Source organism: Planococcus citri, chromosome 1 (genome assembly GCF_950023065.1).
Source record: "Planococcus citri chromosome 1, ihPlaCitr1.1, whole genome shotgun sequence".
In the NCBI taxonomy this organism is placed as follows: Eukaryota; Metazoa; Arthropoda; class Insecta; order Hemiptera; family Pseudococcidae; genus Planococcus; species Planococcus citri.
The window spans coordinates 39556213-39572201 of record NC_088677.1 but is presented as its reverse complement, the minus strand read 5'-3'; the positions used below and the strand labels follow the sequence as shown (position 1 = coordinate 39572201).

At 29.6% G+C, this 15989-nt stretch overlaps 1 protein-coding gene across 6 annotated transcripts in view; it reads left to right on the top strand.

Annotated features, from left to right (window-relative positions):
* The window catches only part of Syx1A (Syntaxin 1A), a 53019-nt gene extending 49354 nt beyond the window's left edge, over window positions 1–3665 (top strand). For all 6 annotated transcript variants that reach the window (XM_065344705.1, XM_065344709.1, XM_065344708.1 and 3 more), the window contains one exon: window positions 46–3665. The gene's annotated coding sequence lies outside the window, so the exon portion shown is untranslated. The remainder of the gene's footprint in view (window positions 1–45) is intronic.
* The last annotated feature ends 12324 nt before the right edge of the window (window positions 3666–15989 follow it).

Genomic DNA, 15989 nt, shown 5'->3' with positions numbered 1-15989 from the left:
TTTTACTTTTTTAAGAGTAATAATCCGTAATTTATATTTTTTCAGATTATCGGGAAGAAAAACAAGACCATTCTGAGGAAGAGTAGGATAAATCATTCTTTTAGTTTAATACTTAAATATAAATATTTCCCTTTATATTTCACTTGTTTGTTACATACTATCTGCATTAAGTATTCAAAAATTAGTTAATTTATATTATTAATTCCATTTTTAATAGGTATTTCTTATTACCCTACCTAATTTTTTTATTCCGCTCTTTGTTTTTTTTTCTCATCGCGATGATATTAAAGAATTATTCGTGCAAACGATAAAAACTTACTTAAGTTTACTATTTTTCGATTGAAATTGACATACTTATATAGTTGAAAAGTTCATAAAATTGGCTTCCTAAAGAACTCGTATTATTGGACTACTGAGTATGAGGAAATAGAGCGAAAATAACAGTATTGAAACTGCATTTCGCTGTTATTAAAACAAAGGAAAGAAAGAAAGAACCCACGTTGATCAATATGTTATTGAAAAATGCTCCATTACGTTTGTATTTTTATTATATACGTATTTTTATTTTTTACTTCAAAATTACGATAATGTACCTCTATGCATTTTCGTTATTATTATCCATCGTATAGCATCTATATCGTTCAAATTGTCCTCACTTTTTATTTATTCTTTTTTATGATTGATATTCGCTTACGCCGCTAATCAGTTAATATTTTACTCGCGCTTATTATATTTTAATTACAGCGGTAATGCGTTTTTTTTCTCTTTTTTTTGTACAGTTTAATCAATTTTTTTGATCATATTTTTTTTCCTTTTTTGTTTTTTTAAAGTCATCGTTATTAATTTGTGCGGCGTCGTGTACGATATATTTATTTTGAAATTAAATTGAAACATCGAAAAAGTATAATACTTAAATATATATATTTTTTTTATTTCAATTAACTTATTGAAAATGCACACGATATCATACTGACGCTCGAAGTGTGCTTCAGGATTTATTTACTATTCGAATTTGTTAAAAAAAAAAAAAACAGCCGTTTTAATCAAGATAATGTGTTTTTTTATCGATTGAAATTAAATTCGATGATTCAAGATGGTCTAGATGTTGAAATCGCCCTTTATATTTTTCCTGTCTTTCAGTGAAATTAATGTATTTGTTCAGTTGTAATTATTGATATAACTACTTGTTACTTACTTATATAATTATCGTTTTAAAAGATCTAATTGTTATGTAATTTTAATGAAACAATTCTTTACTACTTTTTTTTCAATTTCCAAGTCTTCAATGTCACGTATGAACTTATACGTTGATGTGTGACTTATATAAGGTTTAAGATTTTAGTGATCTGTTGATTACATACCTACGTTGTTTTTGAGATTTAAAAAAAAAAAATGATTTTCTTCATTTGTGTTTCGTACGTTAAAGAAATTTGTGTTTGCGTCCTTGTAAATTTGTATTTATGTTGAATTGTTTGTGAAATTTCGTTATTTTATCTGTTAATTTTTTTTTTTTTTTAAAGAAATTATTTTAAAATATTTTGTAAATCTATACACAAGTTTCTTTGTTTCAAAGTAGACATAAAAAATGAATACGTGCAATAAGTAAGCTTCTTGTATAAAGTTTTAATTATTCTCGTCTGAGATGAGGAATTCTAAATTTTCAATTCGGCTTTATTATTTTTTCTTTTTGTTTCGTTTCGTTTTCTATTGGAAATAAAAATTGTACATGGAGAGTTAGTTATATATTTGTTATTTTATATTTTAGACATTGACATATTATGTGCTTCTTGTTTTATTTTTTGTACATATTTGAACAATTTTTTTTCCTTGTTAAATTGTAAATGCGAAACATTCAATATATAAGGAAAAGAAGTATGTTATATGAGATACGATTGACATCTTAATCGAATCGAATTGGTTTTCCTTTTTTTTCTTTCTTTTTCATTTTAACATTTTAAGGATACTTTTCATTACTTAAACATTTATAACCGCTTATTCGTCTTTTTTTCTCCTGTCTATCCATCTATTATCTACGTCTTGATTTTTTTCCGCATAATTGTACCTTTTATCATTTTTTTAAAAAAAATGTAATCGTATACGTTAACGGAAAAAATCTTTTTTCATTCGTTATTTAAAATGATATATTAAAAATATTTTCTCGTTGAGTTTTGTGAATTGTAAAAAAAAATATATGAGAGTTATTTTTTTGTTTAATTTTTTTTTAAATTGTAATAATTATTTTCTTCTTCCTACAACGAATATTCGCTCGGTTTAAATAAATGGGTAATTTCACGTTAACGTATTTACTTGTTACCGGAATTGAATACCTTTAATAGAAGATATAAGCTTTTTTATATTATTAATTTTTAATTACGGAAAAATTTAGTTCATTAAAATGCTCTAATTATTGTCGAAATTCAGAATCAATTAATTATTCTTTTAGAAGTAAAACATATCTATGTCAGGTTTTTACATTTTTGTGCGCCAACGATTTTTTATTGTTTTGAGCGCAATTCTGTGCCTTTATAATTAAAAAAAAAATAATAATGATAATGTTTTTAATATTATTGTTATATAAGTAGTGATAGCTTGCAATTAAATTTTTTTAGTCTGTTTAATTATTTTTTGACTGGAAAAAATTGACTCCTGCAGTTAATTTTAGTCGACTGATGAACTTAATATTCCGTTGTTAAGTGTATCTCTTATCCGCTCAATTTCAGTTAATTTTTAATTTGTTGCTTGAATATTTAAATCAGTTTTTAGTTAGCTCGTTTTTTTTTTTTTTTTGTTTTTTTTTTTTTTGTATAATATTTTGAGTTGACTTTTTTTGGTCGTGTTATCGTTTTCATTGTAACACAGATTTTCGACGAGTATTTCATTTTGTTGCTGTATTATTGAAATTTATTAAGAATCGTACGTGAACAATTTGCGAAAAAGAGACGATCAATCGAATGTGGAAATTTTTTCATATACATTTATATATAATAATATAGTTTTTTTTTGTTTGATTATGGTTTAAAAAGAGTTCAATTTTACATTGTGATATTGTAATGTTTCCTATTTTAATGTCGCATGAAAATAATACTCAAGTTTCTTCGCGTATATTTAAAATACGGGCGGTAGAGTGTAAATTATTTAAAAACGTTTCCGTTGAAGTTATATAAGAATTTTTTCAAACTCAATATCAGTATTCAGTAAGTGTTAGAGACACATGATTTTTTTCACGTATTTATCGCTGAATTTTAGAATCCCATCGCGATTGTACTTACAATTGAATTGCAAAGCAATAAGAAAAAAAAGTAAATATTAGTTCCGCTTACGTATTTTATATGATCGAGTTTCATGTTTACTATGTACTATACTATATATTGTCCCCAGGGTTCGTTTCGAGTAAAAAATTCATTAATATTTTTATTTAATTAAACGCAAAATATAAACAAATTCATTTTTCTGTTTTGTTTCTCTGTTTTTAACATCGATCCCGAGTGTAAGAAAAATTCAACGTATAATGTATAACTGCGTCAACTTACCAGGATAATCGTTTAGAGCACGCATTTTTTAATAGTTTAACAAAAATGAAGACATTATTGCATAATTGTTTCTAGTTTATCATTTTTTTTCCTTTTTAATGTTATCAATGAAATACAAAAAATGACAAAATCAGATTGTGTTGTTGGTATTTAGAGAACTTAGCGCAGTCTCGATATAGCCTTGGTGAATGAAAATTTTTTAATTGATTCCATTAATGCAGGGTGTCTAACAGTACTGCTTTTTGTTGTGAAATACCTACTGAAGTCTTGTCAAGGTTCTGATTTTGGGTGAGTTGTTCTACTTTCTTTTAATTTCTTAAAATCTGAATATCAAAACAAGTCGAGGGGCATTTTTTTTTTTTTTTTTAATTTTAATCAAATCTGAAATTTTTTCAGTCGGTGGACGGATTTTTTTGGCCGGTCAAAGAAAAATTGAAAAAGCATCCGAAATTCAATCAAAAGTGCAAGTGATAAGAAACGCCCCCGCAAAAACACATCATAAGCAACTCGAAAAACAAATAACAAAACTCGAATCTGGCTGAAAGATTTTACAACAATGATTTTATTTTTTGCATTGAATTTTGATTTGAAGTATGAAATCTGAAATCAGGTTTTTTTTGTCTGAGTTTGTGTGATTTAATTTACTTTACAATAATAATGTTAGTGACTCCAGCAAATACCTCCCTTTTTCAGTCTTCTTTTAAAATTGAAAGTACCTACGTATCAAAATATTCAGAATTTATCTTTTAAAAAAATTACGAAACTAACCTTTTTTGTTTTTCAAATAGAGAGGATTTTATCAAATTAAAAAAAAATGTTTTAAACAAAAATAAAAAGATTTAGATTTTTTTTTAAAACATATTTGAGTAAAACGAAAATCGGTGTGCGTACTTTAGTGGTTAAACACGCTTAAAACACTGTTTTCAATGGAAAAAACTCGCGATAATATGATTTCATTACATATTTGATGTGTAAATACCACATCGAGTAGGTACATAGACATACCTACTTTTGTAGGGATTTCAATTTTTTAAGAAGAAAAAAAATAATCATCACGGTGTGGTAACACTACTCAAACGTGTTTTTTTCTCTCTAATGACTTTACCTCGGAGACCGAAGACCGGTGACTCAGCCTCCAGTGCAGCTGGAGGGTGAACAATTTTCGTGGGTAGTTTCCTATCTAAGTGAACTTTTTTTGCCATCTTCGTCAAAATCTAGGATTTATAAATCTTTTCCACTACGCCCTAATATGTAGGTAGGTAATATAAAATACATACCGAGACAAATGTTGTTATGTTGGTAATACCCAACATTATTCCTTCAGATTTAAAAATTAGCGAATCAATTCGCACAGATGTTGTTAAAGTATAGCAGCTTCATCACCAAGAGGGTTGGAAACATTTATATCTGCGTGGAAGTTATTACCGTACCTTGTTAGATAGTATGAACGATATGAAGTTGCGGAAGAATCGAGCTTCCAAATTTTTTGAAATCTGTGATGCAAGCGTCAATTAAAAATTAGATAAAAATAAGGTTAGCTTCATAAGCTCAAGTCATAGTTCCTATCAACCTTAGTATGTAGTTTCACAAACACGTGTTGAGGGCTTCATATAAATAGAAATAGGCGCCGATTAATTTCACCTACATCGGTAATCGTCGATGAAAATTTAACACCAATGAACTTTTCAATGACTACATTATCTCGACATCCTCGACATCGTCCACTTGACCCATGTATTGTACCGAAACATCCGCAAACTTCCTTGTTTTTCATTTGGCACAAATTAATACTCTCGTGGGTAATTTGAATGATAAGATAGATTTTCCAAGTTACTTGTTTTTTTTTTTTTTTTTTTTTTTGATTTAGGTGTTACAAATATTCGTATACCTACCTACGTAAATCTTAGCCTTGGTAGATTTCATACATCTTGAGTAAGATTTCAAAATTGAACTGATAATACCTAGCCATGTGACTGAATACATAAAATATACGCATGAATGGTATAGTTTATAATGATCGAGCAAGAGCAAGTTGACCTTTCATCTTGAAACGAGCCTCTCTTGCCTCGAAATTTATACGGTTTTATAACCTCGGAAAGTGAGAAAGGAATATTCTTGAGTCAACGAACTAATCATTAACGTTAACGATAACGAAGAAGGAAACAAATTATTCGATCCATGATTCTTCAAGTACAATATGAAGTGTATCGATAACACTTCCTATCAGTGGTGTGCTTAGAATTTCAAATCACTTTCGCCAAAATACAGATCGCTCGCCCACTCATAACGAATCGTGAACATTTTCAGTCATCTGAATCATCCTCAAACTACACACTTCCTTTTACTCACCACCATGATTTTTGATTTGATCGAAGGGGCATGGGCATAGAAAAACAGTTAAGTGCAAATTTCAGGAATCATTGAATGTCGCGTGACATGCGGTGGTGTTGAACTTGCGCTGAAATGTTGTATAACACGCTCGGTACTATTTATTCGACGTTTCGTTCATTTCACGCACGCTATGTGATTTAAAATGTCGATGGTATTAAATATGTATGTAGGTATGTATTTTGTAAGCTCGTCGATCTTTATAAGATCCTATTGCTATTGGTATTCAAAATACTGCCATGCCATTCCATAGTATTAACGGCGTGCCGGCGACTTTAAATCCATTTTTTTTTCACCAATAGTTGCGCCGAAGATGATTTGCATAGAACAATTACATTAACGCGTTCTTGACATGATTACTGCACGTATTCCGGCGCGTCGTCGTCTCGTGCCGCCGCTAAGAAATGAATTATTTAATACGGTCGCACAGATGCACAGTCGTAGAGTAATAGTGGCACACTGGCAGTGGCCTAATATCACGACTGGTCACCGCGTAGCCTTGACATGATCATTGACCATTCTGCACTGCTCATCTGTGATTTGACATGCTTTTAAATTAGCCAGAGTTCTTCCTTCAATCATTTCAAATGCCGTCGATGTTCTTAGATCACTAGTTCCACGCTGTGTTGAAATTTATTCGTTTTGATTTTTCACCATAATCATTATACCTAATTCATCCGAGTTACATATGCCTGCATTTACAGAAATTAAGTACTTATATGTACATCTATATTATTTTCTGTTGTGTTATTTTTTTTTCACCTTTTAGTTTTGTGATTTTCCAATAAGTAATTACTCGTTTTATTATTTTTCCCCGCGTTTTTTCGAATTCAATGTTCACAAGGATTATATTCCGTGTAAAAGGGATATGTACCGTATGTCAATTTGATTCAATTACCTATCCTGTTTGAATTTTCGAACGTGTTACTTATTTCTGTTCAGTGTATAGTTTGTAAAAATGGGTACCTACGATGAAAATTTTGAAAAATCTAAATCTGCAAGAAAACCATGGGTACTCCTAGCGTACAAAGATTTTTAGTGAAGGAATGAATTTGAATTAGAAGATTTAAAAACAAACCACCTTCTCTCTGCTGCCCACAAAAAATCTCAAAATGCGTACTTTAGACTTTAGACAGGATATCTGCTCAACAAGGATCATTTCAAGTTTGAATTTCTCCATCTGTTTTGTTTTCTTTTTCTTAGGTATATATTTACCTCTGAAAAAAAACAACTGTAAAATAATATTTTGTGCCTTTTTTTCAATTAAAAAGTAAACGTGACGTTTTTTTTTCAGTACCTACTTAAATTTTAGCAAAATTGAAAAAATATTAACATTTTTTATAGGTATGAGTACTCATATGAGTCATATCTTATATATACATGCTTATATAGGTATCTCACTAGATGAATTTTTTTCCAAAATTCTTGCACAACAAACTTTTTATTTTTACAAAAATATTTCATATTTTTTCTACCAGTTTTTATGCTTTCTTTGCTCCTTTTTACATTTTTACTCCAAATTTTTTTTTTTTAGTTCCCATAAAATACTTCTCATCGTTTCAATGTTTCAATTTTAATTTAATTTCAATTCAAACAAATTTTTAATTAGGTACCTAATTGTTTTCCTTTTTTTTTTTTGAATATATAGGTAAATTTCCCAAGCTTTGTTGAGATTTTTCAATGTAGGTATATATAATTTCAAACGTGTCTATTTTATTTTTTTAGCACTCAATTTTTGGAAATATTACGTAAGTACACACGTCGGTACTTATTTTGTTTTTATATCATTTTTTAAAACTCAATTTCGATTATTTTATCTTCTTTTGCAACTTGTAATAATATTTTTACCATGGTTTCATTATTCTGTCAGTAGATGATTCATTTCTTTTGTTTAAAAATGATTCCCCCCCCCTACTTTCCCACGTTTCTACCATCTCAACATCATTTTTGAAGAAAAAAAAAAGATACCTGAAAACAACATCAAAAAACTAATCACATCACAAACAACAGTAAGAAAAGAAATTTTAAAAAAATATCTTAAAAATACTTTGTAAAGAACGAACGCTTTGATATTTGTTACAAAATCATAAAATTGGTTATTTCTTGACATTAATTACAAAGCAAAGAAAAAATATGAAAATGATTTATGTAAAATTATAGGTATTTTTTTCACGTGATAAATTACTCATCAAGTCATGTACGTAATAAGATTTTAAAAAATTGACAATGACTTGGAGAGCTTAAAAATATAAAGCGCCCATAACAAAAATTAACAATTTTTTTTTGCATAAACATTTTTTAAAAACAAAATCAAAAACTAAAAAAAATATTTACTTATTGTAATAAATGAAGAGATAATTTTTTTTTTTTTTTGAAATAGGAAATGTCAACTGAGCTATTCTAAAGTTACCTACATACGCAGTTCTCCAATCTGAAGCTTCTCGCAAAAATTTTGAAAAATTATAGTAACCAAGTGTGATTTTATTGAAATACCCATCTCTAATTCTGAGTGCCATAATCATAGCGATTTTCCTTCGTGATATCTTTTCTTTTCACGACGACTTTTTTTTTCAAAATTGCGTGAACAAAGTCCTATAAATTACATAATAAATAATATCACCTATATTTTGTAATTGATACGCTTATTGAATGTCAATGTTGAGTATATTTGAGCGAAATCCAACGATCCAAGGTCAAGAATGGGCCAAATCGTCATGAAATGACCCAATATATATATTTTTTGCTTTTTTTTCATCACACACGCGCGCTTTTGCGGGATCATTTCCGGCATAATTTTGATTGCTTGATTATATAAATTATTTTCATTCAGACAACGAACGATTATAAACAACGAGGTTGACATTGTTGGATGGGTACTCTTAAAATGCGGCCAATTTGTTCGCAACGGCGCGCCGTTTAACGTAATTCCAATGCTTTTTAAAATTCAGCGGTGTATTCATTTCGAACCATTATCACTTATTAGGACAGTTACGCAATTGATTTTGCCTTCGTTGGTTGAATCGGCGTGATTGACCAGCTTTTTTAAATTTTTAATTCGACTTTGGAATTGCGCAACATTGTTCAGAATGCATTTTAAACACTTACCTAGATACCTTTTTAAACCTTTTTAAATTTCATACCATCCTTCCAACAATGCTATTAACCATCAAACGTCGAAAACGTCAAAAGAATAAATTGATGGGGCACAATAGGTGCTTATTAATGATGATGCGAATGATTTTTAAATCAGAAAAGCCGCATTTGAGAATTCACGCGCACGCAATTTTATTTATTCACTTCTGCGCTACTGCATCGAATTCGCGAAACCTATTTCATTACCTACCTATCAACGATTTTAATTGCTTAGTAGATAATAGATATTGAAAATATAATATTAGCTTTGTTCGATTGCCGTTTTTTTTTTTTTTTTTTTTTTTTTTTTAGTCAAATCGATAAAATGTATTCTTACGATTTTTGCGATGATGTGAATGATGAATTTATCAATCTCAAAATACTTTCAGTGTTTTTTCATTGATGATTTTATCGCGATCGTTCGAATAATTGTTATGATTTTTTTGACCTAGACCTTGAACTTGGGATTCATTTTTTTCCCCTTTTGAAATAATGAACATTATTTTTACGCGGTGATACTCGTGATTGAATCGTTCATTTTTTTTAAATTTCACTAGGTAAAACTTGAATTTTGTTTTGTTCTTTGAGCATTTTTGTCTTTTTTTTAAAATTGATATTCTTACATTAGCACGCGTATTAAGTCAAGTGCTCAGTGCTGTCAAATGTTAATATTTTATGTATTATGAATTTTCGAAGATTGGAGGTAAGTTGTAAAATGCAGCTTTTTACTTGAGCCGATTTTTTTGTCGTGCAGTTGGTAGCTTTGCAATCGGTTATAACCTGTTATAACGTAAGCCTATTATGATGAATGAAATTGGCATTATTGTCTGCTTCTTGAAATTGGGCTCATGGTTGGTATTAATTTCAAGAGAATCGACGAGCATTATTTATTGAATTTCAATTATTTTATTGTTAAATTATGGTATGTAGTTCACTTTTTGGTGCAATATATATATCACGGAAGGGGCGATTTTTTATTATTTAATATCATCTTGTATTTTAGTGTTTTTTTTCAACTGTTTTTAAAATAAATTTATTATTTTCTATTGATTGTTTTTTCAATTTAAAAATTTAATTATTTTTAAATGCTAATATATTTTTACATATCTTGCAAATTGCCAACTGTCAAATACGTGGTAGTCGAGAACTTTTTTTTTTTGAAAAAGACTCATGGTTTTAGGTACGTACATATACCTATGTATTATTTTCCCCTAAACTTTTGATTTTTATTTTTCATTACCTACTTCACTATTGATTGGTTTAATTCAATTATTAATCAATAATGCTATGTTTAATTTGCAAACATAACCGTTCTTGTACATTTTTTTCATTATGAAAAAATCCAAGTAACTATAACTTTAAAAAAACAATGTGGATATTACTCTTAATCAAAGCTCTAGCTCAATATCATAATATGTAATGAAAATGTCTTGTGTTTGAAAGAAAACTTGTAGGCTACGTTGGCACCCTTTCCTTTTAATTATAAAATTTTAATATTTTTTACTGTCGGAAAATTAATCCATCTTTGAAAAAGAGTAAAGTGGAAAAACGAGAACCTAATAAAAACAGAACAAATAAATTTATTTGAAATTTTTTTTTGCAGACACCTATTTCATTTATTATTATTTTTAATTTCTCTGAATAAGTGAGAATACTTAAAACCTAAGAATAAAATTGTTTGAATGGAACATAGCTCTTCCCTTTTCCATCTTATTTAATTAGAAATTAAAGGTAATTAAACATTCAATTTTGATGAAAAACAGCTCGAAAAATACGTTTCTAATTTTAAATTTTTATAATATGTTCTTTTCAACGTGCCTTTGTAAATTGTATGGCTTCAGCATTTGATATCTACGTAGATATTGTTTTTTTTTTCATTTACATTTTCCTCCAGTATTCTTCTGCTAACTTGCTGGAACACCCTGTGAGTAATCTCCCTAATATAAGTAGGTACCTACCTATTTTATGTTGGCGTACATACGTAAGTATAAGTAGGTGTACCAACGTGTGTTTTAATTTTCAAAATTATAACATTTTCTCTTCGAGCAACGAATGAAAAACTGCTGAATTTTCATACTCAAGGTTTTTCGAGAAAAATAATAAGTAAGAATTTAAAACATTTCACATGAACTTTTCTCATACAGCAGGCTCTTATTCTTAAATCTTTAATCGGAATTTTAACATCTTGGGTCTTAATTGTCTGATAACTTTTTGAAAGCAAATTCCAAGGTCCTCCCTTTATTGTAACAAAGAAAATTTTCAGCTGAAGAATTTGAGCTCTCTGAAAATCAAAGGAATAGCTGAAAGTACCTATAGCTGCAATTTTTCTATTCTGGAGCTCTTTAGTTCTACATAGGTATGTATCCGTATAGGTAGGTATAGGTAAGTAAGAACCTACAGGGTGCCCAGAAATATCGAGTACCTAGTACCTACCCCTAAAAAAGTTTCCTACTAAAATACTTTGGTTGGTCACAGTGAATGATAATAATGATAGCACATGATTGGTTGTTGGACTGGAGAGATAACATTCCACCAATCATATGCATCTATTTCACGTTGCCAACCTATATTTTTAATGAAAAACTTTCTTAGGGATATAAAAATTTTCAGATGAGCTAGTAGTAGGTTGAGGTAGGTAGGTATTATGTGTAAGATGATCAGATCAGAACAAACATCCCGAATAAAAAGTTCAAAAACAAATGTTTTAAAAGTCGCAGTTACGAACAGAACATTTAGCAGTTAGATAGGGAGGTACCACTCTACCAACCAATCTAAAATGCTCATATTGTACAACGAAAATATCAAATGAACCAAACTCCAAGTCGATAATAAAATGCACGTGCATTACAAACAATGGATTAAACCAGGTATATCCCAACATTGAATAATTAAGTTACTTACATAAATTAACGGAACCGGTGTACAACGTTATATATTCACATGTGATAACACGTTGTAGGTACCTTACTTATGCCTCTACCCAATGTATCATCAGTTTATTGCAATACACCTTGGTATATAGGTATAAACCTTTTCTTTTTTTCAAGATCACAAAATTTCTGTTGCATTGTGAAATCTACACGATGAAAAAGTCGTCAATTTATTATAATATACTTATTGGTAGGTGTCGGCTTGAAGCGAGCCTATTTTGCATTAGGCCTAAAATTTAATTGAAAGCGAAAAATATTCCAGACAGACGATGATTTAAATTTACAAGTATGTCAAGGAGGATTCGAATCACGTGCTGAACTTAAAAGAGAGTTTTAATGCAGACTAATCTAACGACCAGAAAATATTGCCAGAATATTCGCATAGGCTAAATACGAGGATCACAGTATCACAGTACATTTGAATTTATTGCGCTGATTTTTATTCCACACTCGGCTGTTGAAGAATTTCTTTTGTGAGGTGTTTAGCTCGCAATATAGGTGTAGATACAAATAGTCAATTTCCTGATATGAAATAAGCTTCCTTTACTGTACATCATTAAACGGCTTATAGATAAGTGGCTGGTCTTCACGTGCTTGAAACCATGAGGTGAAGTGGGCGGGAACACGAATTTTTGTAAGGTCTGAAAAAAATAAATTCACTTCTATTTAACTACATCTACAATGTAGGTCAATTAAGTAGATAAAGGATGAATTAAAAGGTACTATTGAAAGATGAAAACGGAAAATGGTTTCAACAAAACAATCTTTGCGAAAGACATTCAAACCTACTTAACCCTTTACCAACCACCAATGACCAAACCAACCCTAAAAACATTTGAATTCAGTCACCTTTTCATTGAAACGCACTCAGTAAATCGGAGGGGAAAGGAAAATCGCAATTTTTATTGCCTATTTCTCTGATTTTTAAATTGAGAGCGAAACAAGCAAGAACTGAAGGCTAAGGAGTACAATTTTTTTAGTAGCTGTCTTCAGCCCTCCTTCGTAGACTTTTCAAAGGCGCGAAGGAAACATTTTAGTGATGTTTTTCAATCTCAGCATGAAAATAATGTTTTTAAAAAACATAATGACCTGGAATTTTAAAACTACATTACTGATCAAAATAAAAACATCAAAACAGTATCGCGAGTAAAAAATTAATGTTTCAAATTTTTGCGCTACATTTTGAAAAAAACTTGCAAAGACTTGTGGTCAGTTTACTCCTAAAAAAAAATGGTAACACGTGAGACAGTAATTTACTTTAGGATTCTCGTTGAAAGAATAAGCTTTACTCATTGTCAACTTCAGTATCTGCTGGTGATTTCCCCAATTTGAAGAATAGCGCGCGTTGATACGAAGGTACCTAATTTTAAACGAAATAATATTTTATCGCGGTGCTACAGCGGGGAAGGTCCATCCTCGTGTTTGATAAAATCTACAAAAAGGTAGGTAAGTATATTCAAAAAACGTTGGCAAATGCTTGATGAAATTGGCAAGCACCAAATCATTCACTATTGTTCATCCCCTCAACCAATCTATGCAATTGACCAGTCCTGCTCTGTTCTCAGTTTAATACCATGCAGAATCAACGGAAATGAACGATTTTTAGAAAAATCAATGATTAAAAGTACCTACGAGCAATTTCAATTAAAAATCCACGTTTTAAAAATTGTTGTTGTTTTTTCAACAAAAAAAATAAAATAAAATAAAATTACCTGTTGCAACATTGTTGAAAATTTAAAATGATGAAATATTTCTTAGATTCGCACGAATTGAAACTAGTCCATTTTTCTACGACCTTTTTTTTTGATTTTTCAATCTTAAAAGATTAATGTATCTACCTACGGAGATCAAGATATCCGTGACCCTTAATTATTAGCTACAAATTCGATATTCGTAGATGAATAAAATCCAATACTCGACTATTTAGACGAAATTGTAAGATGAAGGTTACAATGTAGTTGAAAAATGTATCTTTTTCAGGTCAAGATTGCTATTAATTTGGTTATAATTGCCATTAATATTCTGCGTGTCAGTGTGAAATCAATTTTTAATAGGGGAAAAAAATCTTACATTCTGATAAGAATTTTAATTAAAGCATTTACGTATTGAGAAAAGCTGGCCTATACTTTTTACTCCACTTGAATGAAATATGAGGTGTGTACAGGCCACCTAAAAAGATAATGAATATTACCGTTGGTATAATTCGTAAAAAATAGTACCTATTTCAAAAGCGAGTTAAGCTTTCGAATACGCTATCTCATCGTCTTTTTCTTTTCAGAAGCCCACGCGTGAAAATTTTATGGCCAAAGTGTACAGGGAGTACGTACGGTTTTAAATTTGCTTAGCTGGTATTAAATTTTTAATTCAATTTTTCCTGGATATGTACATAAGCAATAAGCACGGCTGTAATTGATCCCCTTTAACGAATTGTTAATATTTTAGCTAACCATGAGCTCATTTTAAAAAAAGGCTTAAAGCTCGGTAAGTAAAACTACCCTGTTAAAAATATTCATGAATATCAAAAATATGTAGGTAGGTACTCGAAAAACAGCAAAAGTTGAATAATTGATTACCTAAGCTCAGTATTGGAAAAAATACGAAATTAATGAAATACCTAGTAGGCTATTCTCAGTTTTTATTAGGTACCTACTTGATAGTTCACTTATTTCTTCGCTAAAAAAAAACAACAATTGGTTGACTTTGTATGCTCAACGTCGATTGGATTCCATTCCTTTTTATCTTACATAGTACATATTTGCGTTCATCGTATTTATTTTTGCACGATAGATATAATCGTACAATCGAACGAGTTTCATAAAATCTAATACCAACAGATCATAGAAAAAAATCATATTTGAAACCGAGTTGTAGTACATATTTCTTCGCTCGTTGATCCCTTCTGGTAACAATATAGGCAACTCATCTTGTACTTGCATGTACGAATAGCGTACCTATTTATGAACTTTTTCTGTTCAAGGGCCAACTAAGTAAAAGATTGATTGAAAACAGGCAAATTATAGGTATGTTTTGCCACAAAATAATTCCTTTTGAAACCATTCAATCAAAGAGCAAAATAAGCGTTTCCTTTTGCCAAGTACATAAATAAAGATTCTTTATAATTTTCAAAATTTCTTTTAAAAATTTGTCTTTAATGTGGAAGCTAGGTTTACCTTCGATAAAAGAATTCTTATTCTCAAGAAGATTAGAACTTGGTATCCGGAAATATTTTTCCAAAAATCGTTTCGAAGATTATTCCTATATATCCAGGGCAACTTACTCGTAATCAACTGTTGTATTTATAAGGGCTAGAAGTTTCATTATACCTGCATAGATAGTGGAATAGACTCCTTTCTTTCTTGGGAAACTGAAATTTGAAAATGAAATTGAAGATGAATAGGTAATGAGTTCGATTTTGATCTTCTCATCCGGAATTTGTTACATTTTTTTATTATAAAAGCGACTATTTGTACTATTTGTATTTTTGTGACTATGCAAGTACCTAAGTATGTAGTTTTTTCCATTTAATTTTCAAATTATCAAATTACCTACTTAGATGATTCGCGAGTAAATTTTCAAGTCAATTTTTTTAAATTATCAAATAAATTTTTTTTGAATCATTGAGATACCGCTTAACTTTTAAATCAATTTTAAAATGATTGGGCAACTGTGAATTTATGTTTTAAAATTTATTTATACTTGTAATTGGATTGACGTTTGAATTTGATTTCGTACCTATTATGAAATGTGTTTTTCATATTTTTCAAGGCTATAGATAGGTACCTAATTTTATTTCCTTATTTTTCGAGATTCTTATTCAGAAATTCAACGTTGAATACATTTATGTATTTCAAATTTTTGAATGAATTTTAAAAATTATGATTTTAGTTTTTTTAAATTTATAAAGCATCTATATATTTCCAATGCTTTCAGCTTGTGAACTTTTGATAGACCTATCTACAGACTGTTCTGATATTTTTTCACTTTTTCGGTCCTACCCCAAAATTTGTTC